At 37.5% G+C, this 26,825-nt stretch overlaps 1 long non-coding RNA gene and 1 pseudogene across 1 annotated transcript in view; both read left to right on the top strand.

Annotated features, from left to right (window-relative positions):
• LOC143670567 (uncharacterized) overlaps positions 1 to 26,825 on the top strand; it is a 72,089-nt gene that overhangs the window by 26,226 nt on the left and 19,038 nt on the right. The gene's annotated exons all lie outside the window — the stretch shown is intronic.
• Positions 5,500 to 10,233, top strand: LOC143670435 (ankycorbin pseudogene; annotated as a pseudogene).

Here is a 26,825-nt window from a genome sequence, read left to right as displayed (position 1 = left end):
GCACATGGCAAACAAGGCATCAACTTCTAGCTTCTTCTCCTGGCTTCCTGTTTCATGAAGCAACCCAGGAGGCATTTTCCTCCTTCATCTCCAAAGGTCGCTGGCTGGTGGACTCTGCTTCTCATGGCTATGTCGTTCTGTTCTGCTCTCTCTGAATCTCTTTCATTCTCCAAAGTGTCTCCTCTTTTATAGATCCTCAGAAACTAATCGAGACCCACCCGAATGGGTGGAGACATGTTGTCACCTAATCCAGCTTAACCACCACTCTTGATTAAATCACATCTCCAGGGAAATGATCTAGTTACAGTCTCAAACATACAGCATTGAATAGGGATTAGAAGAAATGGCTGCCTTTACAAAATTGGATTAGGATTAAAACATGGCTTTTCTAGGGTACATACATCCTTTCACACCAGCACAGTATCTGTTAGGTCTAATTCATTTATTGTATTGTTTCAGTTCTCTATTTTCTTATTAATCCTTTTTCTTGTTCTCTCTGTTGAAGAAAGTGGTGTGTTGAAGTCTCCCACTATTATTATAGGAATGTCTGTTGCTCCCTTCAGTTTTGCCAGTGTTTCCCTCATGTACCTTGGGGCAACTTGATTGGGTGCATTGACACTTATGACATTTCTTCTTGGTAAATGTGGTGGTTTGAAAGGATGTATGTCCCCTAGAAAAGCCATGTTTTAGTCTAAATCCCATTTCATAAAGGCAGAATAATCCTTATTCAATATGTATGTTTGAATCCGAATTAGATCATCTCCCTGGAGATTTAACCCAATCAAGAGTAATTGTTAAACTGGATTGGGGGAAATGTGTCTCCACCATTTGGGGGGTCTTAATTAATTTCTGGAGTCCTATAAAAGAGGGAACATTTTGGAGAATGACAGAGATTTAGAGAGCAGACAATGCTGTAGCACCACGAAGTAGAGTCCACCAGCCAGCGACCTTTGGAGATGAAAAAGGAAAACACTTCCTGGGGAGCGTCATGAAGCAAGAAGCCAGGAGATAAAGTTAGCAGATGACACCGTGTTCACCATGTTCCCTTCCAGCCAAGAGAGAAGCCCTGACTATGTTCGCTGTGTGCCTTCTCACTTGAGAGAGAAATCCTGAACTTCATCAGCCTTCTTGAATCAAGGTATCTTTCCCTGGATGCCTGTGATTAGACATTTCTATAGACTTGTTTAATTGGGACTTTTTTTGGCCTTAGAACTGTACACTAGCAACTTATTAATTTCCCCTTTTTAAAAGCCATTCATTTCTGGTATACTGCATTCTGGCAGCTAGCAAACTAGAACTGTGAATTTATTCATTTTTTTGATATATGGTGTTCTTTATCTCTTATAACATTTTTGTATTTAAAGTCTATTTTGCCTGATATAAGTATAGCTACACCAGCTTGATTTTGGTTATTCCTTGAGGTGGAATATCTTTTTCCATCCATTCACTTTCAACCTATTTGGATCTTTGGATCTGAAGTGAGTCTCTTGTAAACAGCATATAGATGGATCACATTTTTTTAATCCATTCAGACAAGCTATGTCTCTTGATTGGGGAGTTTAATCCATTAACATTCAAGTTTATTACTGTAAACATTGTCCTCTTGCTTCATCCACTTTATCCCTTAGCTTTTGTCAAATATAGTATTTTCTCTCTTTATCCTTTTAGTTACCCTTGCTGATAATCATCATTTCTCTACTCTACTCCAAGTCTCTCTCCTGTCATTTTTTTTTCAGCTGACAACTCCCTTTATTATTTCTTGCAGGACATGTTTCTTGTTAATAAATTCTCTCAACATTTGTTTATCTGTGAAAATGTTAAACTTTCCCTCACTTTTGAAGGACAAATTTGCTGAATAAAGAATTCTTGGCTGGAAATTTTTCTTCTTTCAGAATCTTACATATATCATACCACTACCTTCTTGCCACCATCGTTCCCCCAAAAAATCAACACTTAGTCTTATGTGACTTCCCTTGTATCTGGTGAATCACTTTTGTCTTGCTGCTCTCAGAACCCCCTCCTCTTAAGCATTAAATAGTCAAATTAGTATATGTCTCGGAGTATATTCTTATTGCCTTTGCATGTCTGTAAAGGTTGTAGTGATAACTCCTGTTTCGTTTTATAATTTGTCATTTGTATTTTCTCTTTTTTATTTTTAAGTTTTGTTAGAGGTTTTTGATTGCATTGAGCCTTCAAAGAACTGCTTTTTATTTCATTGATTTTCTCTATCTTTATGTTTTCACATTGATTGATTTATGTTCTAATCTTTTTCCTTCCTTCCTTCTTTCTTTGTGTTTATTTTCTTCTTTTTTCTATAGGTGGTAAATTAAATTATTTATTTATGGCTTCTCTTTAATAACATATGTATTTAGTGATATTAATTTCCCTCTCAGCACATTTTTTAGCCATGTGCCACAAGTTTTTATGTTGTATTTTCTTTTTCATTCTGTTCAGTGTTTTTCGTTAAGTTTCCCTTGAGACTTGCTGTTTGATCTATTTATTCAGGAAACATCAAGTGTCTAACTTTTCTGTTTCATAATTAACTTAGTCTACCAAAAATTATTGCTTCACTTATTTTAAATTTCATTTATAAAATTGATGGGGGGAGATGGGGCAAGTTGGGGGGAGGCATGGCAATATGGTGGTATAGGGAGGTGTGGGATTTAGTCCATCCTCTAGGGAAGTTGGTAAATTGCCAAGAACTGTCTGGGAAAACTATTGTGGGGAATTCCATGACAAGATACACATTGTACACCTGTCTGGAACTAGTGGAAGGGCTGAGATCACAGTGCAGATCTATAAGTCTCACAAGCCACAGACACTGATGCCCCTTGCCCAATTTCACTGTTTTGGGCTGTTTTGGGGTTATTTCCCCATGGACAAAAGAAGCAGTCTCTACTAAGAGCAAGGGAAAGTACCTCAACCAAGCTCCAATAGCAGAATTAATTTAAAAACTCAGACTGCTGAATACAAGTTTTGAGCACAGACAAACCTGGAGGAAGCACAAAAGGAAGCTGAAGGTTTCTCCCCAGCAGAGAGCAGGTGGGTCTGACAAAAACAAACAAAAAAAAAACAAGCAAAGGAGGCCTTGGGATTTGGCTGAACCCATTATACTGGAAAAGGGCTGTACCCCACAAAAAGGGTAGAGGTAGAAACCAACTCTGGCTATTGATTGGCAAACTCAGGGTGTTGGGGATTTTCCCCCCATATTTTATTTAACTTTTTATCTGACCATTAAATTAAGGTATTCTCAGACTTCAGAACTGCCCCAGGTAAGGCAAGAGTGGAATTAAGGAGTGTCTGAGAAATAATGTAACTAGTCAGGTGAAGGAAATATTTCCCTAAAGGGGTATCTTACACCACAAAAGGGGGAGCAGGGCCCAGCATTTAGACAATTCAGACACCAGGGTCTTAAAAACAGAAACAGTTTAAGTCTACCTACTAGCTACCTCAGCCTCTGCCTCAACCATGCCCCTGGACAGGATAGGGCCTGCTGAGAATTAAAGGCACCACACCACATTATGGAAGTGGATAGCTGTATACTGACAGGCACCACTTGCTGGACAGGATGGAAGAATACAGATTCTAGAGGCCTCGTAGGAAAGACTGGAAGCCTGCTGTGCTTCATCCTGAGGGAAACTTGATACTGGTTACACCCTCATCCTAAGTACTGATCCTGTATTGTCTAGGAAAATCTGATTGTGGTAAATTCTATCTGACAGGATAATAACCAGAAAAATAAGAGCTGAAAAATTCAGATCACTTAAACAGCAACTAAGCTACAGGTGGAGAATAATTTGAACTGAATGACAAAGAACAGGTAAAGAAAAACTAAGCAAAAAGAAAACCCTAGGTAAAATAAAAGAACCTCCAGAATAAACTAATCAAGGAAAACAGATATCTAGACACCAGTAAAAAGTTACAAGTCATACTAAGAAGAAAGAAGATATGGCTCAGTCAAAGGAACAAACTAACACTTCAGATGAGATGCAGGAGTTGAAATGCCCAATAAAGATGTTCAAACAATCTTCTAAATCAAATCAATGAGGTAAAGGAAGATATCTCAAAGAGATGAAGGATATAAGAAGCCATTGTGCAACCATAAATAAAAAGTCAAAGCTTGAAAAAACAAATGGCAGAAAAACAAATGAAAACACAATGGAGACATACAACAACAGATGTGAAGAAGCAGAAGAAAGGATTAGTGAACTGGAAGACAGAATATCTGAAATCCCACACATTAAAGAACAGCTAGGGAATAGAATGGAAAAATATGAGCTGGGTTTTAGGGAATTGAATGACAACATGAAGCACATGAATGTACATACTATGTGTGTCCCTGAAAGAAAGAGAAGGGAAAAGGATCAGAAAGAATAATGGAGGAAATAATCACTGAAAATTTCCATTCTCTTATGAAAGATATAAAATTACAGATCCACAAAGAGCAGCATACCCCAAACAGAATAGATCCAAATAGACATAGTCCAAAACACTTACTAGTCAAATCATAAAATTTCAAAGACAAAGAGAGAACTCTGAAAGCAGCAAGAGAAAAGCAGTTCATCACATACAAGGTGAGCTCAAGGAGACTATCTGTGGAATTTTCAGCAGAAACCATGGAGATGAGAAAGCAGTGGTATGATATATTTAAAATATTAAAAGAGACAAACTCTCAATCAAGAATTATAGATCTAGCAAAACTTTCTTTCAAAAATGAGGGAGTTAAAAATATTTTCAGACAAAAAGACACTGAGAGTTTGTGAACAAGAGGCCTGCTGTACAAGAAATACTAGAGGAAGCACTACAGGCATATAGGAAAAGGCATAAGAAAGAGGTCTTCTGAAGAGTGTAGAAATGAAGACTTATCAGTAAGGATAAAAAGAGAGCACAATATTGTTAGTATAATGAAAAAACCTGAGTGTGAGTATGTTTGAATGAGGAAGACTGGGGCATGTATGACACCAGAAGGAAAGATAGAGGATAAAAACTGTGACTGTATAACTTAGCAAAACCTAAGTGGATGATGATGGGGTTTATATGTATGAATATAAGAAAAATTTTATATGAGAGAGACCAAATGAAGGTCAACATTGCAAGGTGTTGAAAATGAGGTAGTGTATGGAAAAAATACAGTCGATTTGAACTAGGGTCTATCATTAACAGTAACACTGTAATATGTTTCCATTAATTGTAACAAAGGCAATACAACAAAGCTAAATGTCAATAAGAGAGGGGCATAAGTGAGGAGTATGGGATTCTTGATCTTGTTGCTGTTTCTCTTTTTAATTTTTTTTGCATGGGCAGGCACTGGAATTGAACCCAGGTCTCTGGCATGGCAGGCGAGAACTGTACCTGCTGAGCCACCATGGCCTGCCCTCTTTTTAATGTTTTAATCCTTCATTTTTTCCCTATCGTCTCTCTTTGTGGTAGGAATGGAATGTTCTCATATAGATTGCAGTGAATGCACAACTGTGATTATACTGGGAACCATTTCTTACTTAGGATAGATTGCATGGTGTGTGAATAAAACTTTTTGAAAATGAGCAGAAGGATACAAGTCCTGGAGAAAATGTGGAGAAAGAGCTGTACTAGTTTATTATTCAGAGGTTCTAGTTTGCAAGCTGCTGGAATGTGATCTACCAGAAATGGAATGACTTTTAAAAAGGGGAGTTTATTAACTTGCTAGTTTACATGTTCTAAGCCTGTGAAAATGTCCAAATTAAAGCAAGGCTATAGAAATGTCAAATCTAAGGCATCTAGGGAAAGACACCTTGGTTCAAGAAGGTCTTCAGGGTTTCTCTCTCAACTGGAAAGGCACATGGTGAGCATGGCATGTCTGCTATCTTTCTCTCCAGGCTTCCTGTTTCATGAAGCACCCTTGGGGCATTTTCCTTCTTCAACTTCAAAGGTCTCTGGCTGCATGGGCTGCATTGGTGCTAAAGCATTTTTCAAAAATGGTTCCCTCTTAAATGGCTTCAGTAGACCACCCTACCTTGAATGGATGGAGACACATTTCCTTGGAAACCATATAATCAAAAGTTACCACCCACAATTGAGTGTGTCATATCTCCGTAGAAACAATCCAAAAGCTCCCACCCAGGTGTGGGGTGGAAGGAGAGGGGAATGGCGACACTTCCCTTCTGGCTCCCTTTGGATCCAGGTCAGCAGGCAGTGCTTGGTGGTGCCAGCACCTTATGGCCACGTGGTGGTGCCACCACTCCTACCCAGCTGGCCCAGCACAGGAGCCAGGGCACCCACTGACCACTGCAGCAGGGATGCAGGAGGGATGCAGGCAGAAGAAGCCAAGCAAGAAGTGAGCCCAGCAGCTCCATTTTCCTGGGGAAGTGGTGGACCAACCAGTGCAGCCTGTGGGATCAGGAGCTGCTGCTTCGGTGGGATGTTGAGAAATCTCCTCTAGAACTTTGGAAGGCTGAATGGACTAAACATGAAGAGCTTGAAATCCAAGTTCAGGAAGAGTGATACCAATAAGTGGAACAAGAATGATGACCTCCTGCTTCAGGCCATGGAGAATGGAGGCACAGAGAAGCTGGCCTTGCTGCTGGGCAAAAAGGGGGGCAGTGCCACCAAGCATGACAGCAAGGGCAAGATGCTTTCATCTTGCTGCTGCCAATGGACACGTGGAATACCTCAAGATCATGATTACACATGGTGTGGGTTTGACAGCCCAAGATACTATTGGACGCAGTGCATTACACCTCATAGCCAAGAACAGCCACCAGGAGTGTATCAAGAAACTCCTGCAGTCTAATTAACTAGCTGAGATTATTGACAGCTCTTGGAAAACAGCTTTACATTATGCAATGGCTTAGGGCTGCCTCCAAGCTGTGCAGGTCCTCTGTGAGCACAAAAGCCCCATAAACCTCAAGTACTCAGATGGGAATACACCACTGCTTCTTGCAGTTCACAATGGCCACAGTAAGGTCTACCACTTTCTGCTGGATTACACAGCAGATGTCAATTCCAGGGACAAAAATGTAAGAACTATTCTCATGCTGGCTTGTGAGATCAGTAGCTCTAACATCATGGAAGCCTTAATTAGAAAGAATACAGATTTAAATATTGTAGATTCTCATGGACACAATGCCTTATATTATTCTAAGCTCTCAGAAAATTCAGGAATTCAAGGACTTCTATTATCAAAAATCTCTGAAGATGCTGATTTAAAGACACCAACAAAACCAAAGCAGTATGATCAAGTCTCCAAAATAAGCTCAGAAAAAATTGGAACTCAAAAAAAACACAAAGCTCCACCACCTCCTATCAGTCCTATCCAGTTGAATGATGTGTCTTCCCCAAGAACAATAACTTCAACAACACTTTCAGGAAAGGAATCCATCCTTTTAATTGAACAGCCTTCAAGCCTGAGATCAGTTAAATATGGGAAAACAAAGACTCAGTGACAGTACTACAGGTGCTGATAGCTTATTGAATATAAGTTCTGAAGCTGACCAACAAGATCTTCCTGTCCCTATTGCAAGCAAAAATAATGCTACTCTTACTTTATACAATAAGGAATTACAAGATAAATTACAGGCCAAAAGGCCCAAAGAGGCAGAAACAGACCTGAGTGTTGACTCTTCCTATTCCACCCAAACTGGCTTGGCCCCATCCCTGAACAAACTGAACCCAGACACCAAATCATCTCCATCTTTGTTAACACATTCCTTGGGTAAATCCACTATTGACAGTGATGTCAGAATTCAGCAACTACAAGAGATTTTGCAAGACCTGCAAAGAGTTTGGAGAGCTCTGAAGCAAAAAGCAAACAACTACAGGCTGAACTCCAGTCCAGAGAGACAGCAATGCAGTGTGTTTCAGCAATGCAGGAATTTCAGAAAATGGTTCTGACCTCAGCCAGAAACTGACAGATACACAGAGGAAGGATGTGGAAGCCAAGAAACAGATCCTTAGTGTGCAGAAGCAGATGAAACCAAGCCTTGTTTCACCTGAGAGCATGGATAATCATTCCCATCTCCAATGAGTTGAGGATCACTGAAGAGGAAATACATGTGCTAAAGCAAGAGCTCCAGAATGCATTAGAAGAAAGTGAAAAAAATAAAGAGAAAGTGAGAGAGCTAGAGAAAACTTGAAGAGAGGGAGAAAGTTATGGTGATTAATCCACTTGTGGAGGAGTATGAAGAAATGAAAAGTTCACATTTCTCAGTTATTGAGAATATGAATAAGGAGAAAGCATTCCTGTTTGAGAAATACCAAGAGGGTCAAGGAGAAATCATGAAATTAGATGATATAAGAATTCAGTGATGAAGCTGGGGACATGAAAAAGGCCATGAACTCAATCAACAGGTAAGTGAGCTGTCTCAGCTGTACAAAGAAGCCCAGTCCAAGTTGGAGGATTATAGGAAGAGGAAATATCTAGAGGATATAATGGCTGAATATATCCATAAAGTGGAGCATGAGAAACTGATGCATATGACAAACATATCCAGAGCCAAAGTGGAAGAGGCACTGTGTGAAATGATTTCTCAATATTCAAAAGTGTTAAATGAGTTGACCTAACTCAAACAACTTGTCAATGCACAGAAAGAGAACTCTGTCTCCATTAGAGAGCATTTTGCAAGTCATAACCTCACTGCAGACTACTGCAAAAGAGATGGAGGAAAAAATAAGCAATTTTAAAGAGCTCCTTTCAAGCAAGGAGGGCGAAGTGGCCAAACTGGAGAAACTCTTAGAAGAGAAAGCTGCTGCGACTGATGCCATGGTACCCAAGTCTTCCTATGTTAAGCTTGAGTCTTCTCTAGAGAGTGAAATGAGTGTGTTGGCATCAAAATTGATGGATTTTGTAAAAGAAAAAGAGAAGGCCCATTCAGAAGTTGCCCAGATTAGAAGTGAGGTCTCATAAATAAAAATGGAAAAAGAAAATATCCGGGCTCTCTTGAAATCCAAACAGCAAGAAGTAAATGAACTTCTACAAAAATTCCAGCAAGCTCAGGAAGACCTTTCAGAAATGAAGGATATTCTGAGAGCCCTTCAAAACTGGAGGAGGAAAAAGATAACATAAATGAGATGTCAAAGAAAGTCACCAAATCTAAGAAAGCCCTGAACAGCCTTTCCCAGCTTTCCTACCCAACAAGCTCATCCAACAGGCAGAGTCAGCAGCTGGAAACACTACAGTGGCAGGTCAAACAGCTACAGAACAAGCTGACTGAATGCAAGAAACAATAGCAGGGGGTCATATCCATTTATAGAATGCTGTCCAGGGTCAGATGGATGAAGATGTCCAGAAAGTACTGAAGCAAATTCTTACCATGTGTAAAAACCAATCCCAGAATAAGTAAAGTGGATTCCTTGGCAGGACTCTGCCCCCTTATTGTCCATCTTAAAGTTAAATTTGGTGTTAGTCATTGGCAACCACTGCCACTATTCTCATTTGTGGTATGCACTGTAACCTAGCATAGCTTCTTCCTTTCCAAAGGCTCCTGAGGACTGGTCCCAGGAAAAGACTGCCCTCCTCAGAACATTTAAAGACTTCAAACCAGCAGAGGCCACCTATCCCTTCAGATTCCAGAACTGGGATCAGCCGTGCCCAGAGGCTTGGATCCTGATGCTGGCAAGAGGGTTCCCTCCTCGGTACCCAATCATCTGATGGTCTTCCCTTTTGGGTTGGTGCTGAGGTGTCCATGCAGTGAGAGTTCTTACAGTTCTTACATTTGGGACTGCACCCTTCCACACAGGAGGGCTCTTTCTACCTTTGGCTTCCCATCCCAAAACATGATTTAATTTTTAACCAAATGGCACTAGTAATGAGGTGTGTACTTAATACCCATGATTGTGATATCTTGTGGATTTAAAAACTCTAATTCCATCCTTTTTTTCTAACCTACCATGTGCATCTCATCATTCTGCTCATCAATCTCAAAGTTTATAAACACTATTAACTAAAATATGAAGTCTAAAAGGCAAATTATCCTTAGTTTTTCTTCTAAGTGAATCATTGACGTACTGCAAATTTTCTATTCAAACTTGCCTCCTACTGTTATACCTGAAGCTCAGAAAATCCACACACTTCTCTTCTAACCAGGGATTACAGTAAACTCTTTGTTTATGGTCCAAAGAAATAACTCAGCATTCTTATACTCAATTTTTAAAAAGTGTTTTTTCTCTATAATTATTTTCATTGGCTCTTAATTTTTTTCATATCTAAACCCCTAAATATATAAAATTTAAATTAGACTATATTAATGAATTTTTTTAGGTAACCATGCTTTAGCTTTTTAAAAATATAACTTTTCCTCCAAGTTTTCAGCTATAGCAGAAGGTAGTTATGTATTCCGAGCTCAAGATGAGCTGCTGCCAATACCCATTGGACTTTTGCCATTATTTCCTTGGAACTGTAGTGCATATCTCAGTATAATAAATCCTCTTTTTACCTATTAAATATTTTTGAATATTTTGAATGCCCAAGAACTCCAAATGCCCATAGATTATCGCAGAAGAACTGTTACTACCAATCAGTCTTGTACCTTTGAAACTAAAAGTCCTGATACAGTATCATTACAGCAAAGGTCTTTGGGAAAAATATTTCTGTCCACTTTACTTTCAGGTTTAAAATATTTTAACTTGCTTGCATTTCCCTTATGGCTTTGGTCCTATTGAAGGAGATAAAACCACATACAGAAATCTCCAAAGTATGTATCTGAAAGTGCATGCCTGCTTTGGCAGGGCCCATGCACCTCAAGGCTGCCTGGGCTCAGAGGGAGCTTAGCTTTAATGGATGATGTGTTCATCTGTATTGGATAGAGACCAACAACAGCAAAGCAAACTGGCTTTAAAGCTTGGTGTTACTTTTCTTAAGTTGTTTAATTATAAACAATTTTGAAAGTGTGCCAAAGAAATGTAAAAGAAATTTTGGTTGCAGTACTTAAGACAACAAAAAGAAACCTGCCACCTATCCCCACATAGAAATGCTGGCAAAGTACAAAACTTGAGATTTTTTTTTAGGATGCTTAACAAAGTGTACCTTTTATCTTGTTTCAGTATGTATATTTATTACAAGTATTCTGGTTAAATATTGAAAAGTTGTATGCTGTAGTCTAGCATTTTGTCTTTGTAATTTACAGAATTTACAACAGAAAATAAACTTTTGTTTCATTTTGTAAAAAAAAGGAAAGAAATACAAAAGCTCCCACCCAACAATAATGAATGAGGACTAAAGAACTTGGTTTTTCTAGGGTACAGATCCAAACCCACCCAATAGGAAAGTAGAATCATGCAGTCCTCTGGAGGGGACTGGGGTGGTTCCACAAGATGCTAAGTATTTGGTTTCCATATGATCTTGCAATCCCATTATTAGATGAATAATTGGAGGACCTGAAAGCAGGGTCATAAATGGACATTGGCATACTGGTTTCTATGGTGGCATTATCTCCAATTTGCAATGGATATAGGTGGCCTAAGTGTACATTGACTGGTGAACAAAAGGGCGAACTGTAGTATATACATACAATGGAATACTGAGCAGTTACAAGAAGAAATGATGTTGTGAGGCATGCAACCAGGTGAATGAACCTTGAGGACATTATGTTGAGTGAAATAAGCCAGAAACAGAAAGACAAATATTGTAAGAACTTACTAATATGGACGTTCTATAATTGTGCAAACTCTGAGAATTGAATGCAAGAGCATAGATTATCAGGCAGTAGATTGTAGGCAGAGATTGGACTATCGATGATTAAGGAGTACAGAATGTTCAATAAGGCCTTTGGTAAAGGTTCCAAATTGGTAAGCTTTTATAGCAGTCACATCTATTCCTGGGTTTTAACCATTATTTCTAAATTCTGAAATGCTGGGCTCTTTGTGTTTAACCTGGTCATTCCCTGGAACTTTGGGGTATCTGTGTGTCATCTGAGACTCAGAGTTAGAGTTCTGCAGCTCTGAATGTCAGCATTACCCCATACAGCAACTGTTAAGCTGAAAAAGAGATCAGAATTCAATTAGGGTTATGAATGAAGCTGATCTTGTTAGGACTAAGGTAAATCAGACTAAAGGGTAAAAGATGGTATTGACTGTATTTTAAAACTTCAAGTTCTGTGTGATACCAAAGGAAGGGATGTTTATGTGGTACAAAATTTATATTTTTGGTAGCACTCTAGTAATTTAACCTGTATGGTCAGTTTATTCAAACAACATAATTACATGAAACCTTGAATAATGGATGAGATCTTGTTATTTTGACAGACTAATGTAATACCTCAATACCTCTCAGAGTAATTTGGGTGTAAAATAAAAATGTATTTCCAAAGTCCCCTTGAGGGGCTGGGGAAAAAGGTGGAAATATTAAACTTCCCTACCTGGCAAATTCCTGATATTCTCACAAGCATTAGGGACTGCCAAATTAATAAGTCAAACTGTTGATCTTGGAGCTTGCCCATCTAAAACTGATTCCTGCAAAGGAGAAGCTAAGCCTACTTATAATTATGGTTAAGAGTCACCCCAAAGAACCTCTTTTGTTGCTCAGATGTGGCCAACTCTGCAAACAAACTCAGTACCCTCCCCTCTACATGGGGCATGACTCCCAGAGATGAGACTGGCCCTGTATTGTGCATTGAGAAAGACTTCTTGACCAATAGGGGAAAAAGGAATTAAACAAAATAATGTTTCAGTGGCTAAGAGATTTCAAATAGAATTGAGTGATCATTCTGTAGGTTATTCTTATGCACTATGTAGATATTCCTTTTAATTTCTAATGTATTAGAATAGCTAGAAGGATATACCTGAAACTGTTGAATTGCAATCTAGTAGCCTTGATTCTTGAAGATAAGTGCATAGCTCTAGCTTTTAGGATGTGATCATGTAATTATGAAAACATTGTGAATGATACTCCCTTTATCCAGTGAGTGGACAGATGAGTAAGAAAATATAGACAAATTAAATAAATAAATAAATAAATAAATAAATAAATAAATAAATGCATTTAGGTATAAATATCTGAAAGAAGATGCCAAATACAACACTTCTTCCCTCTGGGAAAAAAAGTGATTGAAAGCAGATTAAATGGATCATCCTGGATGTCCTGCCTGTACCTCCAATTCAACGTATCTAAAACTCAGCTTACTAACTCCTCTCCCCTCCTGCCTCTTTCCCAAACACTCCTGTGGAGATTTGCCCATCTATGTTAATGACAATATATCTTCATAGTTTCTGGGGCTGAAAACTTTGGAGAAATTTTTCATTATTTCCTTTTCTGTGACTACTCCCCACATGAAATCTGTTGCCAAATTTTGTATAATTTACTTGTATAATTTCTCTCAGATCATGATGATAGTAATTGCCCCAACCTTACTTCAGATCCTCAATCCTTTTAAATGGTCCCCTGACATTTAGCCTCCCTACTCCCAGGATTGTTAAGCACTACTATGAGAGTGTTCCTCCTAAAACACCTCTAGATTACATTATTTTTCTGTTTGTGAAAGTACAAAAAAGTGCCCTATTGCCTACCTAGAGATTACAGTTCAAACTCTTTTTCTTGACATCCAAGGCTCTCCATATTTTAACCCAACCTGTGCTGCTAGATTTCTTTCCCATTACTCATGTGTTTCCCATTACAAGTTCCTTACACTGTGAGTTCAATTTTAACTGTCCTCTAGCCACAACCCACATTATCCTGCCTTTGCAACTATTCATGTCTCTGCCTGGAATGTCCTCTCTCTGTATCTTTGCCTGTGAAAATATTTTTCATCCTTTAAGCCTATATTATAAATTCACCTCTAATAAGTCTTATGTGTCCTTTTATTCTTTTTTCCCTCTTCCAGAAGAGTCTGAAATAATCACTTTTTCCACTCAATTGTTTTCTTATGGTATTTACAAAAAATTTTTTATGTGGATACTTAAGATATAGCCTTTATGAGGTGGTAAGCTCCTTAGAAACAGGGACAATTTCTTCAATCATTTTTTGCTTATTTCCTGCAGGATATTAGATGTAGTAGGCAGCCAATAAATACTGAATAAATAATCCAATCTTGTCCTTCATAACTAATAATTAATCAAATAATTTATGAGATATACCAATGATATAATCTTTATGCAAGATATCATTTTTAGTCACTGTAAATATATATATGTATATTTCATTAGCAATTGCCATTCCTTGGAAGCATATAAAGCTTCTTCTTATGGTCATTAATATTTAGCAGAATGTTATGCTCTGTAAGGTTTTACATGCATTATCACATTTAATGGTCAAAACAATCTTGTGAGTCTACCATCATCCCTTTTTACAGATAATAAAACAGATTCAGAGAGGTTAAATAATTTTTCTAAGGTTACATAGCCCTAAAATGGTGGAAACATTTCTCAAACTCAGGTGTATGTTACTCAAAACTCCATATTCTTGACCACTGTGCCATGACATCACCTTTACTCCAACAGTTCACAAGTATTCAAAATGATGCATAACAGCCTTTGTATTAGGACATCCTACTGTGAAAAGCTAAGTCTTTCCAACAGCTCTCTTTACTCTCATACATGGCTGCCACTGTTCCACTCAATTCACCCAGTAGGAAGCTAACTCCTATAGACTTCCAAAGTGGCGTTTATTGCTGAGATTGTGACACATAAATCTGCCATACATTTCTACAGTGTCTTAACTTTTCTAGGTATTGCCACATCTATTAACTTATAATCACCTTAAATATATCCTGAGGAGCATGTATGGCAGGTGTTATTCACATTTGAGAAATGAGGAAACTGAGACCTAAAGATAAGAAATGATTCATGAAAAGTAGTTAATTGCAAAACTAGAACAGCGTAGGTGAGATTTAAGGGTTCCATTGTTCCCTAAGTTATATTGCTTCTCTATCTCCCTTTTTAATATACTCCCCTTTCTCTTCTGTTTATTATTAAGTATATTTGTTACAAATATAGTTTATATTTTCTCCACACAGATTAAACTTGATTAGTTCTAAATTAGTTAAATTTAGGAATTTTCATCTAAGTATGGAAGAATAAAACAAGTTAAGAATCACTCACTAGGCAATTATTTAAGCTCTTTTGAAAGTGGAGAAAAATTGAAGATAGTTCTAAACACTCGCAAATTTTAAAAAAGCAATTCTAAATAATCCTTTGGTCAAAGAGGAAGAATCAAAAGAAAATTTTAAAAGTACATAGAACTGAATGAAAAGGGAAAATCAACATGTCAGAGTTCATGGATAGAGATAAACCAGGATTTCTTCAAAATGGCTGATGTAAAATATAGTGATAACACCATATGCTGGCAGTAATGCAGAAAAAGTGGATTGCTCATACCTTGCAGGTGGTGATGTGATATGGTACAGCCACTCTGTATAATGGCAGCTTCTTTAAAAAATTTACATATATGTACCATATGACATATATTAACACAGAAATCTGAACATAAATATATATATCAGATTTATTCTACCCCAAAAGTGGAAATACCCCAAATGTCCTTCAAAGAAACTAATACATATGTGCCATGGAATACTCAATAATAAAAAGGAATAAACTAATGTTACATGCAACAACTTGGAGGGATCTCAAAGGAATTGTGCTAAGAGAAAAAATATTAAATGGTTACAAAATGTATTTTATTCATATATAGCATTCTTGAAAAAAGAATATAAAGATAGAGAAAAGACAAGTGATTGCCAGGAGCTAGGGATGGCAGGAGAGTACAAAGAATTTGATATAAAGGGATAGCATGAGGGATCCTTGTGGTGATGAGACACTTCTGTTATCTTGATTGTGGCAATAGTTGCATGAATTTACAGATATGATAGAATTCCATAGAAATATATTATGCATGAAAACAAGTGCATATAAAACTGGTGAAATGAGTGACATCATCAACATGGCAACATGAAACATCCCCTGGAAAAGTCTCCCTTCAGAAACAAATAAAAAGACAAATCTCACTTATTTAGAACTTGGAGGCTGATAGAGACTGGAGAAGGGCTCCACAAATGCTGAATCAAAGAAGAATAAAAATTCCCTCTGATAGGAAATAATTAAGATTAGCAAATTCATGAAGTTAGAATGTCAAGTAAATGCTACCAGGGACTGAGTTGTTTGTAGGAAATGGGGAGTTAATGTTTGAGTTGTATAGTGCTTCTATATGGTATTAGAGTAATATTTTTGTGATAGATAGTGGTGATGGTACCACAACATTGTGCATTTAATTAACAGCACTGGATTAAATGTGTGAATATGGTTAAAAGGGGAATTTTTAGGTTGTATATATGTTACTAGAATGAAACATTTTAACATTTTGAAATATTTTTATTAATACAACCAATCGATATACAACACGAACATTTTTTTACATTTGATCCCCCATTATTTATTCATTTTTAATCCATATATTTTACTTGTCAGTTGATAAGGTAGATAAAAGGAGCATCAAACACAAGGTTTTCGCAATCATGCAGTCACATTGCAAAAGCTGTATCACTATACAATCATCTTGAAGAAACATGGCTAACTGGAACACAGCTCTACGTTTTCAGGCAGTTCCCTCCAGCCTCTCCATTGCACCTTAACAAAAAGGTGGTATCTATATAATGAATAAGAATAACATGCAGGATAACCTCTCAACTCTGTTTGGAATCTCTCAGCCATTGACACTTTATTTTGTATCATTTCACTCTTCCGCCTTTCGGTCGAGAAGGTTTTCTCAATCCCTTGATGCTGAGTCTTGGCTCATTTTAGGATTTCTGTCCCACATTGTGAGGAAGTTCCACACCCCTGGGAGTTACGTCCCACATAGAGAGGGGGAGAGCAGTGAGTATACTTGTTGTGTTAGCTGAGAGAGGCCACATCTGAGCAACAAAAGAGGTTCTCTGGGGTGACACTTAGGCCTAGCTTTAAGTAGGCTTAGCCTATCCTTTGCAGGGTTAATTTCATATGAACAACCCCCCCCTCCCCGATTGAGAACTCCACCTATTGCTTTGGTTGTCCCCACTGCTTGTGAAAATATCAAGAGTTCTCCACTAGGGGAAGTTGAGTTTTCCCCCTTTCTCACCATTCCCCCAAGGAAGCTTTGCAAATACTTTTTTATTCACTGTTCAAATCACCCTGGGAGTTATCAGGACATGACTCTGGACAAGCCTACAAAATCTCATGTGCTACTCAAGGTTCTAAGTACTTATGGTGCTCAAATAAGCTATCCACATAAGTTACATTAGGAAATGCACCAGTCAAAATATAAAATTTGTACCAAATAAAAATGTTTTACTTTAGTCTCACACAGAAGTTAAAGTTTTAAAATATTAATTACCATTTATTTTCAACAACCTGCAACATTGACATTCCTTTGCTCTTCCTCATGCAAAAACATTTTTAAATTTGTACAGTTAGTCACTATCATTATACCCTCTAGGCATTCCTAGGTTATACCTTCTCAGTCTTGATCATATATCTTTCCTTCTGTTTCATTTGTGCCTGCAGGCCTCCTCCCTCTGTCATTCTCACATTCAGCTTTATTCAGTGTTCTAACATTATTGTGCTACAGTCAGGTAGTATTGTGCTCTCCATTTCTTAATTTTTACAATCAGTCCTGTTACACAATCTGTATCCCTTCAGTTCCAATTACCCAATACCTACACTATTTCTATCTCCTGGTGACCTCTGTTCTTAACTGAAATTCTCCAAGTTCATTAATTAATGTTAGTTCATATCAGTGAGACCATACAGTATTTTTCCTTTGGTTTCAGGCTAATCTCACTCAGCATAATGTCCTTAAGGTCCATCCATGTTGTTACATACTTCATAACTTCATTCTGTCTTACAGCTGCATAATATTCCAGCATATTAATATACCATAGCTTGTTTAGCCACTCATATGTTGATGGTCATTTTGGCTGTTTCCATGTCTTGGCAATTGTAAATAATGCCGCTATAAACATTGGTATGTAAATATCTGTTTGTGTCCTTGCCCTCATGTCCTCTGAGTAGATACCTGAGTATTGCTGAGTCATATGGCATTTCTGTACTTAGCTTCCTGAGGAACTGCCAAACTGCCTTCCACAGCAGTTGTACCATTTGACATTCCCACCAACAGTGGATAAGTGTGCCTCTTTCTCCACATCCTCCCAAGCACTTTCATTTTCTCTTTATTGATAATGGCCATTCTGGTAGGTGTGAGATGATATCTCATTGTGGTTTTGATTTGCATTTCCCTAATAGCTAGGGAAGTTGAGCATCTTTTCATGTACCTTTTGGCCATTTGTATTTCCTTTTCTGAGAAGAGTCTGCTCAAGTCTTTTGCCCATTTTGTAATTGGGTTGTCTGTCTTTTTGTTGTTGAGTTGAACAATCTCTTTATAAATTCTGGATACTAGACCTTTATCTGATATATCGTTTCCAAATATTGTCTCCCATTGTGTAGGCTGTCTTTCTACTTTCTTGATGAAGTTCTTTGATGCACAAAAGTGTTTAATTTTGAGGCGCTCCCATTTATTTATTTATTTCTTCAGTGCTCTTGCTTTAGGTTTAAGGTCCATAAAACTGGCTCCAATTGTAAGATTCATAAAATATCTCCTTACATTTTCCTATAACTGTTTTATGGTCTTAGACCTAATGTTTAGATCTTTGATCCATTTTGAGTTAACTTTTGTATGGGGTGTGAGATACGGGTCCTCTTTCATTCTTTTGCATATGGATATCCAGTTCTCTAGGTACCATTTATTGAAGAGACTGCTCTGTCCCAGGTGAGTTGGCTTGAATGCCTTATCAAAGATCAAGTGTCCATAGATGAGAGGGTCTATATCTGAGCACTCTATTTGATTCCATTGGTCGATATATCTATCTTTATGCCAATACCATGCTGTTTTGACCACTGTGGCTTCATAATATGCCTTAAAGTCAGGCAGCGTGAGACCTCCAGCTTCGTTTTTTTTCCTCAAGTTACTTTCAGCAATATGGGGCACCCTGCCCTTCCAGATAAATTTGCTTATTGGTTTTTCTATTTCTGAAAAATAAGTTGTTGGGATTTTGATTGGTATTGCATTGAATCTGTAAATCAATTTAGGTAGAATTGACATCTTAACTATATTTAGTCTTCCAATCCATGAACACAGTATGCCCTTCCATCTATTTAGGTCTTCTGTGATTTCTTTTAACAGTTTCTTGTAGTTTTCTTTGTATAGGTCTTTTGTCTCTTCAGTTAAATTTATTCCTAAGTATTTTATTCTTTTAGTTGCAATTGTAAATGGAATTCATTTCTTGATTTCCCCCTCAGCTTGTTCATTGCTAGTGTATAGAAACACTACAGATTTTTGAATGTTGATCTTGTAACCTGCTACTTTGCTGTACTCATTTATTAGCTCTAGTAGTTTTGCTGTGGATTTTTCTGGGTTTTCGATGTATAGTATCATATCATCTGCAAACAGTGATGGTTTTACTTCTTCCTTTCCAATTTTGATGCCTTGTATTTCTTTTTCTTGTCTCATTGCTCTGGCTAGAACCTCCAACACAATGTTGAATAACAGTGGTGATAATGGACATCCTTGTCTTGTTCCTGATCTTAGGGGGAAAGTTTTCAATTTTTCCCCGTTGAGGGTGATATTAGTTGTGGGTTTTTCATATATTCCCTCTATCATTTTAAGGAGGTTAGGAATTTGATCCATTTCATGTTACTTTTAAGAGGATGTGAGATGGGGTCCTCTTTCATATTCTGAATATGTCTATCCAGTACTCACACCACCATTTATTGAAGAGACTATTCTGTCGAGATTAGTGGACTTGGGAGCTTTTTCAAGAATCAACTGACCAACAGTGAATAAAGAAGTATTTGCAAGGTCCCCTTGGGTGAATAGGGAGAAAGGGAGAAAAATTCAATTTCCCCATTTGGAGGATTCCCAATATTCTGGCAAACAGTGGGGACAACCAAATCAATAGACTGAGCCCTCAATCTTGGGGTTTGCCCCTATGAAACTTATCCATAAGTTAGGTCTAAGAGTCACCCCAGAGAACCTCTTTTGTTGCTCAGATGTGGTCTATCTCTCAGTTAAAATGGCAAGTGAACTCACTGCCCTCCCCTCTCTATGTGGGACATGACTTCCAGTGGTGTAACCCTCCCTGGCAACATAGAACAGAAGTCCTTGAATGAGCTGGGACTTGGCATTAAGGGATTGAGAAAACCTTCTTGACCAAAAGGGGAAAGAGAGAAATGAGACCAAAGTGTTAGTGGCTGAGAGATTACAGAGTCAAGAGGTGCATTATCTAGGATTCTCTAGAGAAACAAAATCAGCAGGAGATATCCATGGATATAAAATTTATAAAAGTGTCTCACATAACCATGGGAATGTAGAGTCCAAGGTCTGTAGGGCAGGTTGCAAGCTGGTAACTCCAATGAAGGTCCTCAATGAACTCTCAGTAGAGATTGGCTGGACAACCATGGGAATGGAAGAGTCCAAAATATATAGGGCAGGCTGCAGAGCTGGCTACTCCAACGAAGTGTGTAGATAAACTCCAGAGGAGAGGCTCACTGGCTGAAGCAGGAAGAGTAACTGTATCTTTTGAATCCTCCCCAAAAGCCTTCTGGTGATTAGATTAAGTGTCGCTCATTGCAGAAGACACTCCCCTTAGCTGACTACAAATGCAGTCAACTGTGGATGCAGCTGATAATCATTATTTAAGTCCATGAAATGCCCTCATAGCAATAGACATGTCAGTGCTTGCCTGACCAGACAACCAGGTACCACCACCTGGCCCAGTTGACATCTGAACCTAACTGTGATAAGAGATTATCCTGGAGGTTGTTCTTATGCATTATATAAATATCACCTTTTTAGTTCATGGTGTATTACAGTGGCTAAAGGGAAGTACCTGAAACTGTAGAGCTGTGTTCCAGAAGCCATCTTTCCTGAAGATGATTTGATAATGATATAGATTTTGCAACAACTGTGTGATTGTGAGAACCTTGTGTCTGATGTTCCTGTTATCTGTGGTATGGACAGATGAGTAAAAACTAAGGATAAGAAATGAACAAATAATTGGGGGAACAAAGGCTAAAATAAATTGAGTAGATTGAAATACAGGTGGTCAATGAGAAGGAGAGGTAAGGGGTATGGCATGTAAGAGATTTTTCTCTTTTCTTTTTTTCTTTCTTTTGCTGGAGAGATGCAAATGTTAAAAAAATGATCATGGTGATGAATACACAACTATGTGATGATATTGTGAGCCATTAATTGTAAGCATGTCAAGAATATTTGTGTCAAGAATGTTCGTATGTTTGTTGTTTACCATAAACAATTTTTAATTAGAACAAAAACCAATGAAACATTAATAAAAATCAACTGACCATAGATCTGAGGTTCTATTTCTGAACTCTTGATCAATTCCACTGATCAACATGTCTGTCTTCAAGCCAGTGCCCTGCTGTTTGACCATCGTGTCTTTATAATGATTTAAAGTCAGGAAGCATGAGTCATACGACTTCATCCTTTTCAAGATTCTTTTTGGTATTTGCAGCTGCTTTACCCTTCCAAATAAATTTTAAATGCAATTTTATTGAGATATACTCTCATACCATATAATTATCCAAAGTATTAATCAATGGTTCACAATATCATATAGTTGTATACTCGTCACCATTGATTTTTGTACATTTTAATTACTCCATAAATAATAAAATAAAAACAAAACTAAAAGTAAAAGTAAAAAAGAAGCATGGGCCATGGTGGCTTAACAGGCAGAGTTCTTGCCTGCCATGCCAGAGACCTGGATTCAATTCCTGGTGCCTGCACATGCAAAAAGAAAAGGAAAAAAAAAACACAAAAGCAACCCATATCCCCGACTCCCCCTATTATTTGTTCATTTTTGTCTCTATTTTCTTATTCATCTGTCCATACATTAGATAAAGGGAGTGCCAGTCACATGATTTTCACAATCACATGGTGTGATAGTTAGATTCAGTTGTCCACTTTGCCAGGTGAAAGTACCTAGTTCTGTTGCTGTGTACATGAGCCAATGGTACGTGGACCTAATCTTTTTCTCATTACATCTGCAGTTGGCTAAGAGGCATGTCTGCTGTAATGAATGATGTTTGACTTAATTGGCTGGTGCTTAAATGAAGATAGCTTAATGTAGCACAGCCTAAGTAGCTCAGCATACCTCATCTCAGCACTCGCAGCTTAGCCCAGGCCTTTGGAGATGCAGAAAGAAATCACCCTGGGGAAAGTTGTTGGAACCCAGAGGCCTGGAGAGAAGGCCAGTAGAAATCACCCTGTGCCTTCCCACATAAGAAAGAACCTCAGTTGAAAGTTAACTGCCTTTCCTCTTAAGAACTAATGAAATAAATCCCCTTTTATTAAAAGCCAATCCGTTTCTGGTGTGTTGCATTCTGGTAGCTAGCAAACTAGAACACATGGTCACACTGTAAAAATGATATAGTTATACAGTCATCTTCAACAATCAAGGCTACTGAATTACAGTTCAACAGTTACAGGTATTTACTTCTGGCTGTTCTAATTCACTAAAAACTAAAAAGGGATAGCAATACAAGCTTAAGAATAAACACCAGCGTGACCTCTCAACTCTATTTGAAATCACCCAAACACTGAAACTTTATTATGTTTCATTTATTTTCCCTCTTTTGGTCAAGAAGTCTTCCTCAACCCCACAATCTCAGGGCCAGGCTCATCCCTGGGAGTAAGGTCCCATGTTACCAGGGAGATTTACACCCCTGGGTGTCATGTCCCACATAGGGGGAGGGCAAGGATTTTCCCTGCAGAGTTGGCTTAGAGAGGCCACATCTGAGCAACAAAAGAGGTTCTCTGAGGGTGACTTTAACGCATAGTTATAAGTAGTCTTAGCTTCTCCTTTGCAGAAATAATTTTCATAAGTAAAACCCTAAGATCGAGAGCTTGGCCTATTAAGTTTGCATAGTCCTTACTGTTTGCAAGAATATCAGGTCTTCCCCAGTTGGGAGAATTCTATTATTTCAACATTTTTCTTAGTGCCTAAAGGCAACTTTGCAAATACTATTTTATCTTCTTCCCAGATTACTCTAAGATGTATCAGGGCATCACACTAACCTGTAAAAATGAACAAGATCTCATTCTCTATTCAAGCTCCCATGTAATACTGGTGTTCAAATAAACTGACCATAGAAGTTAAATTAGTTAGTGTGCTACAGAAAATTTAAATTTTATACCAAATAAACATCTTTTCCTTCAGTTTCACACAGAATTTGAAGTTTAAAAATATAGTTAATATCATCCTTTGCCCTTTAGTCTGATTTACTGTAGTCCTATCTGGATCAGCTTCATTCATAACTCTAATTGAAGTCTGATATCTTTTTCAGGGTTTTAAACACTTGCTCTATGGGGTAATGCTGACTTTCATAGTAGCAGAGCTCTAGCTCTGAGTCTCAGGTGTCAGACAGATACCCAAAGTTCTAGGGAACCAACATGTTGTACCCAAAGAGCTCAGCATCTCAAAATTTAGAAATAATAGTTAAAATTTGGTAACAAATGTGATTGCTATAAGATCTTTCAATCTAGGAACTCTTTAAAATAAGCCTTCCCCTGATAATTAGTGCTCTCAAATCCAATTCTCAGAGTTTGCACATTATAATTAGTCCATATTAGTGAGGTATTATGATATTTGTCTTTTTGTTCCTGGCTAATTTAATCAACATATTGTCCTCAAGATTCATTCACTTATTTGCATGCATCACAACTTCATTCCTTCTTGCAGTTGCTCAATATTCTATGCATTTTCTGTGCACCACATTTCACCCCTCCATTCCTCAGTTGATGTACCCTTAGGCCACTTCCATCCATTGCAAAATGTGAATACTCCCACCATATATGCCAGTGAATAAATGTCCATTCATGTTCCTGCTTTCAGTTCTTCCAAGTGTATACCTAACAAATGGGTTGCAGGACCATATGGCAACTCTATTCTTAGCCTACTTTGGAACCACCACACTGCCCTCCAGAGAAGCTACACCATTCTACTTCCCTATCAACAGTTAATAGGTACATCCCTCTCGGTGGAAGCATATTACAATGTTACTATCAACTATAGACCCTAGTTTGAATTGATTGTATTTTTTCTGTATTAATCCCATTTTCAATGCCTTATACTGCTGGCATTCCTTCATACTCCCTCATGTAAAAACGCTCATATTTGTACATTTAATCACCATCATTGTAGGTTTTGCTAAGTTATACAGTCCCAGTCTTTATCTTCTATCTTTCTTTCTGGTGCATAAATGTCCCTAGTCTTCCTATTTCAACATATTCAAACTAAGCTTTATTCATTGTACTTACAATGTTATGCTACCATCAAATAGTATTGTGCTATTCCTTCCTAGATCTTTACAGTCAATCCTGTTGTACATTTTATACTCTTTCTGCATCAATGCCCAATCTCTACACACTTTATATCTCTTGATAACCTGTGTTCTCAACTTTAACTCTGAAAGTTTGCTCATCAATGTAAGATCATATTAGTAAGATAATAAAGTATTTGTACTTTTGTTTCTGACTAACTTTGCCAACATAATTTCCTTAAGATTCATCGAAGTTGCTGCATGTGTCATGACTTTATTCTGATATGTCATCTTAGTTTTTCTCTCTTATTACCCTTACAGATAGTCTTCATTTCTACAGTCTTCTGTAGATTTCTCTCTCTTGTTTTTTACCATCTGCCTGTAGTGCTCCCTTTAGTGTTTCTTTTAGAGCAGATCTCTTGTTCATAAATTCTCTCAATGTCAGCTGTCTGAAAATATTTTAAATTCTCCCTCATTTTTAAAAAATTCTCTTTAAAAATATTTTATTGGAAAATCTTTACACACATACAGTCCATACATGGTGTAGAATCCGTGGCTCATAATATCATCACATAGTTGTGTATTCATCACCATGATTATTTTTAAAACATTTACATCACTCCAGAAAAAGAAATAAAAAGAAAAACTCATGCATTCCATACTCCTTACCCCTCCTTCTCATTGACCACTAGTATTTCAATCTACCCAACATATTTTATCCCTAATCCCCATATTATTTATTTTTATACCCAGTTTTTTATTTATCTGTCCATACCCTGGATAAAATGAGCATTAAACACAAGGTTTTCACAAGCACACAGTCACATTGTTAAAGCTATGTCATTATACAATCAGCTTCAAAAATCAAGGCTACTGGCACGCTGGTCAACAGTTTCACGTGCTTCCCTCTAGCCATTCCAATATAACATAAACTAAAAAGGAATATCTTTATAGTGCATAAGAATAACTTCCAGGATAACCTCTCAACTCTATTTGAAATCTCTCAATCACTGAAATTTTACTTTGTCTCATTTCTCTCCTCCCCCTTTTGGTCAATAAGGTTTTCTCAATCCCATGATTCCAGGTCCTGGAGAATCTCAGGAATTATGTCCCATATTGCCAGGGAGATTTGCTCCCCTGGGAATCATGTCCCACATTGGGGGAAGGGCAGTGATTTCACCTGCCTATGTGGCTTAGAGAAAGAGGCCACATCTGAGCAACAAAAGAGGATCTCTTCGGGTGAACCCCACGATTGGGGGCTCAGCCTATTGATTTGGCTATCTTCACTTCTTGCCAGAATATCAGGAATTCTCCAAATGGGAAAGTTGAATATTTCCTTCTTTCTCCCCAGTCCCCCAAGGGGACTTTGCAAATACTTTATTCACTGCCCAAATTACTCTGGGATTTATCAAGACATCACACTAACCTGGATGAACCAACAAGATGTCATGCCCTATTCAAGATTCCGTGTATTTATAATGTTCAACTAAACTGACCATGCAAGTTAAATTCAGTAATGCACTACCCAAAATATAAATTTTGCACCAAATAAACATTACTATGTTAATAGTAGAGTATTATTTATGATCTCTCTCATGTTTGATGGGCAGTTTTACTGGATATATAATTCTTGATTGACAGTTTTTCTCTTTCAGTATCTTAAATATATCATACTACTGCCTTCTCACCACCATGGTTTCTGTAGAGAAATATGCACATAGTCTAATTTTCTAGCTTCCCTTGTATATGATGCATTACTTTCCTTTTGCTGCTTTCAGAATTTTCTCTTTGTCGTTGACATTGACAATCTGATTAGTAACTGTCTTGGTGTAGGTCTATTCAGATCTATTCTGTTGGGGTACACTACACTTCTTGGATCTGTATTTTATGTCTTTCATAAGAGATGGGAAATTTTCTGTGATTATTTCCTCCATTTTTATTTCTGCCCCTTTTCCCTTCTCTTTTCCTTCTGGTACATGTAGAACATGTATATTCATGTGTTTCATGTCATTCAATTCCCTGAGACTCTGCTCATCTTTTTCCATTGCGTTCTCAATCTATTCTTTTGTATGTAGGATTTCAGATGTCCTTTCCTCTAGTTCACAAATCCTTTCTTTTGCCTGTTCAAATATGCTGTTGTAATTCTCCATCATCCTCTTCATCTCCTCCATTGTGACATTCATTCCCATGGGTTCTGCCTTTTGTTTTTTCAAGCTTTTGAGTTCTTTATTGTTGCCCAATATCTTCTTTATATTCTTCATTTCTTTTGTGATATCTTCCTGCAATTCATTGATTTGATTTTAGGATTAATTTAGCATACCTGTTTGAACATCTTTAATTATTGAAAAAAATCGTTTAATTAGTAGTAAAAAGGTCTTGTTTAAAGTGTTAATTTGTTTCTTTGAATGGGCCATATCTTCATTTTTCCTAGTATGATCATAATTTCTTGCTGGTAACTAGTTATCTGATTTCCCTGATTAGTTTATTCTGGAGTTTGTTTTCACTCTTTTGCGTATGCTTTTCTTGTTGATTGTTTTTGTTCTTTATCT

The sequence above is a fragment of the Tamandua tetradactyla genome, chromosome X (genome assembly GCF_023851605.1).
Source record: "Tamandua tetradactyla isolate mTamTet1 chromosome X, mTamTet1.pri, whole genome shotgun sequence".
Classification (NCBI taxonomy): Eukaryota; Metazoa; Chordata; class Mammalia; order Pilosa; family Myrmecophagidae; genus Tamandua; species Tamandua tetradactyla.
Note: the sequence above shows the minus strand (reverse complement) of the source record. Positions and strands in the feature narration are given on the sequence as shown.